We start from the raw sequence: 5,000 nt of genomic DNA, 5'->3' as shown, positions 1-5,000 counted from the left end.
CATTAGGTGGCGCTCCAGCACCTCGATCTCACGCTGTACCTCATCCATGCCTGCACCGTCGCAGGCTGGCCCTATCTTCTTCAGCGCCAGGAGACGGGACCGACGGAGGGTCGGACCCATCCATCGGCAAGATGGAATGCCGAGGCCCCCCTGGGCAACAGGAGCGTGGAAGTATCCCAGGGGGGTGTCCGCCGGAAGGCGGAACCATCTCCTGACGGCGGCCCGGATGGTAACGTCGGCCGACTTCAATGCACCCACCCGGGTGCGGCTGAGGGCCAGCCCGTGGTACAGGCCAGGGAGAAGTACGTTGGTGAGAGCGTGGAGGCGCTGTTGCGGCTTCAGCGGAGCTCGGGAGATGACGTCAAGCTGCTCCACCAGGTGGCTACGTGGATTGAAGACACAGCGACCCGCCGTGGAGAATTGCAGCCCCAGGTACCGGAAGGTTTCACCCACACGCAGGGCAGGCATGGTGGTATTGCCTGCTGTGAAGGTGACATTGCTGTCGACCTTCACCTTCTTCTCGCGCCCTGACGCGACTAAGGCGAGGGTGAAACACTTCCGGGCGTTGATCTGCAGCCCCAGGTGGGCGAGGGCTGCGGTAGCTGCGTCGATGAGGGACTGCAAGCCCCTCGGGGTCGCTGCAAACAGCAAGACGTCATCTGCAAAGGCCGCAGCGTTGACTCTGCGACCGAGGATCCGAGCTCCGATGTGGGAGGGCAGCTGGCCTAAAACGTAGTCCACCGCAAAGTTGAACAGGAGGGGGGAGAGGGGATCGCCCTGGCGAACGCCCCGTGCTGGCTGCACAGACACGCCCACGCCGGCGCCGTCCGCTATCACTGTCGTGCTGCCCTCGTAGCACCGCTCGACATACTCGACAAAGCAATCCGGCAGGCCATGCGCCTTCAGCACGGGGCGAAGGGCAGCATGATCTACCGAATCGAATGCCTTAGATACGTCGATCGATGCCACAAAGACAGAGCGGCAGGAGCGAACTGCGTCGGTGAGAGCAGTGTCCAAGATGAAGGTATTTTCCAACATCCCATCCCGAGGGATGAATGCCCGCTGACGTTCGTCCACAGCACAAGCGCGCATCAGGCGTGACGCGAGAACCTTGTGAAAGGTCCGCGCCAACACCGAGCAGACCGTAATGGGGCGAAAGTCAGCGGGGGATGTTGGTGCAGCCGTTTTCGGGAGAAGGGACGTCCGCGCGCGAAGCAGGCGTTCCGGAAGGGCGCGGGCCAGAAGGAAGAGATTCATCACTTTCACCAGGACTTCGTGCGGCAGGCGCCGCAACTCCGCTGGGGTAAGGCCGTCCGGCCCGGCTGCTGATCCCCTGGGCGGCAACGCGGCGGCGACCTCCTCACGTGTGACCGGCCCCCATATGCACTCGAGAGCGACAGGCTCTGAGTGCGGGAGGAGGCGGTCACGAATGAAGCCCGCGGTGGAGATGGGCTTCTTGGTGAAGAGGTCCGCCCAGAAGTCCAGCAGACCAGGGATGGCAGGTGGCGGCTGGAGCAGGGTGCCATCCAAGAGGCCGCGCACGCAACGCGCACGCGACCGTCGGAAGGCATCCTGCGTTCTCGCGTACTCCCAGCGGCGCCGCTTGCGCTTCTGCGTCGGCGGCGCGGCAGGCGGCCGCTTCGATGGTTGGCGCGGCCGCTGTGTCCTGGTGATCGATCTCTCCCCTCTGGACCCGACCGACGCAAGGGCATCCGGGAGCATGCCCAGGATGACATCGGGCGGCGTGCCCCTCCCCAGACCGATGACACGATCCAGGGCAGAGAAACGCTGGGCGGAAGCGGGTAGCCCCGCCAGATGCTCCCAGACGGCGGCGTCAGTCGGCCCCTCCGGCGGCGGCCCGGTGGTGTCGGCCGCGAAGTCCTCGGCTGCGTCGACGGGCGGCGCAGCGGCCTCGCCCGCGTCAGGCAGCGGGCTCGCCGCTCCCCGGCGGGACGCCGGCTCTTCCCCCCGACCGATCTCAAGCGCCTCCATGAATTGGCGGACAAGCTGCTTGTGGGCAGCTTGCCGCCGTCGGCACTTGATTGCCTCAAGCGTTCGGTCGGGGAACATCCTGATGAGCTCTTGATTTACAAAGAAGAACCGGGCGTCCCTCTCGAGGAACAGTTCGGCCTCTGCCTTGGCGAGCGACAGGACTTCTTCCTCCGTCCACCTCGCGCGATGCCTCTCCGTGACGATCTCCGCGTTGGCGGCCGCAAGGTGTTGGCGGCGGCGATGGACCCCGAGACCGTTTTTGGTGGTGAAGCTGCGGTGGCACTCACTACAGGCGTATACAGCTGCAAAAGTTACAAGATTATCGGCACGGCCGGTTGGCCGGCTAGGTGCTGGGGGAGTTGGGGTGGCACCTTCAGCGGAAGGGCCACCACTTTTTCTCTGGTTACTGCCCCCAACTAAAAAAGGGATAGTGCGAGGGGGGGCTGGTAACCCCCCCAAGCCCCTGGTGCGGTCTTCCACTCTGCTAAAATCAGCGGGCCCACGAGAAGGGGAGAAGACCGCAGGAGAGGAGAGGCTAAGAGGGCTAGGCCCATGTATTGCGCATCACTCTCCCTGTAACTATAACCCAAGGAAGGCACCTCGCAGCAGCAGCACGACTACATCAAGACCGCACTTCGAAAAGCCAAGTCCGGATGCAGCCACACCGCCGCCACTTGGCCACCTTAAGAGAGTCATAGTTACTCCCGCCGTTTACCCGCGCTTGCTTGAATTTCTTCACGTTGACATTCAGAGCACTGGGCAGAAATCACATTGCGTCAACACCCGCTAGGGCCATCGCAATGCTTTGTTTTAATTAGACAGTCGGATTCCCCCAGTCCGTGCCAGTTCTGAGTTGATCGTTGAATGGCGGCCGAAGAGAATCCGCGCACCCGCGCGCCCCCGGAGGAGCACGCTAAGGCGGACGCGGCCTCGCAGCAAGGAAGATCCGTGGGAGGCCAAGGCACGGGACCGAGCTCGGATCCTGCACGCAGGTTGAAGCACCGGGGCGCGAACGCCGCGCAGGCGCGCGCATCCTGCACCGCCGGCCAGCACGAGGCCAACCAACGGCGAGAGCAGACCACGCCCGCGCTAAACGCCCGCACTTACCGGCACCCCTACGGCACTCACCTCGCCCAGGCCCGGCACGTTAGCGCTGACCCACTTCCCGACCAAGCCCGACACGCCCCGATCCTCAGAGCCAATCCTTATCCCGAAGTTACGGATCCAATTTGCCGACTTCCCTTACCTACATTATTCTATCGACTAGAGGCTCTTCACCTTGGAGACCTGCTGCGGATATGGGTACGAACCGGCGCGACACCTCCACGTGGCCCTCTCCCGGATTTTCAAGGTCCGAGGGGAAGATCGGGACACCGCCGCAACTGCGGTGCTCTTCGCGTTCCAAACCCTATCTCCCTGCTAGAGGATTCCAGGGAACTCGAACGCTCATGCAGAAAAGAAAACTCTTCCCCGATCTCCCGACGGCGTCTCCGGGTCCTTTTGGGTTACCCCGACGAGCATCTCTAAAAGAGGGGCCCGACTTGTATCGGTTCCGCTGCCGGGTTCCGGAATAGGAACCGGATTCCCTTTCGCCCAACGGGGGCCAGCACAAAGTGCATCATGCTATGACGGCCCCCATCAACATCGGATTTCTCCTAGGGCTTAGGATCGACTGACTCGTGTGCAACGGCTGTTCACACGAAACCCTTCTCCGCGTCAGCCCTCCAGGGCCTCGCTGGAGTATTTGCTACTACCACCAAGATCTGCACCGACGGCGGCTCCAGGCAGGCTCACGCCCAGACCCTTCTGCGCCCACCGCCGCGACCCTCCTACTCGTCAGGGCTTCGCGGCCGGCCGCAAGGACCGGCCATGACTGCCAGACTGACGGCCGAGTATAGGCACGACGCTTCAGCGCCATCCATTTTCAGGGCTAGTTGCTTCGGCAGGTGAGTTGTTACACACTCCTTAGCGGATTCCGACTTCCATGGCCACCGTCCTGCTGTCTTAAGCAACCAACGCCTTTCATGGTTTCCCATGAGCGTCGATTCGGGCGCCTTAACTCGGCGTTTGGTTCATCCCACAGCGCCAGTTCTGCTTACCAAAAGTGGCCCACTTGGCACTCCGATCCGAGTCGTTTGCTCGCGGCTTCAGCATATCAAGCAAGCCGGAGATCTCACCCATTTAAAGTTTGAGAATAGGTTGAGGTCGTTTCGGCCCCAAGGCCTCTAATCATTCGCTTTACCGGATGAGACTCGTACGAGCACCAGCTATCCTGAGGGAAACTTCGGAGGGAACCAGCTACTAGATGGTTCGATTAGTCTTTCGCCCCTATACCCAGCTCCGACGATCGATTTGCACGTCAGAATCGCTACGGACCTCCATCAGGGTTTCCCCTGACTTCGTCCTGGCCAGGCATAGTTCACCATCTTTCGGGTCCCAACGTGTACGCTCTAGGTGCGCCTCACCTCGCAATGAGGACGAGACGCCCCGGGAGTGCGGAGGCCGCCGCCCCGTGAAGGGCGGGGAAGCCCCATCCTCCCTCGGCCCGCGCAAGGCGAGACCTTCACTTTCATTACGCCTTTAGGTTTCGTACAGCCCAATGACTCGCGCACATGTTAGACTCCTTGGTCCGTGTTTCAAGACGGGTCGTGAAATTGTCCAAAGCTGAAGCGCCGCTGACGGGAGCGATTATTCCGCCCGAGAGCATCCCGAGCCAACAGCGGCGCGGGTCCGGGGCCGGGCCAGGTAGGTCCGTCATCCGGGAAGAACCGCGCGCGCTTGCCGGGAGCCCGAGCGCCCAAAGGGGCGAATCGACTCCTCCAGATATACCGCCGGGCAGCCAGCCAGGACACCGGGGCTCTGCCCAACAGACGCGAACCGAGGCCCGCGGAAGGACAGGCTGCGCACCCGGGCCGTAGGCCGGCACCCAGCGGGTCGCGACGTCCTACTAGGGGAGAAGTGCGGCCCACCGCACACCGGAACGGCCCCACCCCGCGGCGAGTGGAAAG

The 5,000-nt window shown here is 62.7% G+C and overlaps 1 pseudogene; it reads right to left on the bottom strand.

The window, feature by feature from the left end:
• LOC126453780 (large subunit ribosomal RNA) overlaps positions 1–5,000 on the bottom strand; it is a 7,958-nt pseudogene that overhangs the window by 2,400 nt on the left and 558 nt on the right.

Source organism: Schistocerca serialis, unplaced genomic scaffold (genome assembly GCF_023864345.2).
Source record: "Schistocerca serialis cubense isolate TAMUIC-IGC-003099 unplaced genomic scaffold, iqSchSeri2.2 HiC_scaffold_960, whole genome shotgun sequence".
In the NCBI taxonomy this organism is placed as follows: Eukaryota; Metazoa; Arthropoda; class Insecta; order Orthoptera; family Acrididae; genus Schistocerca; species Schistocerca serialis.
The sequence above is the reverse complement of the archived record's forward strand: the minus strand, read 5'-3'. Positions and strand labels throughout refer to the sequence as shown.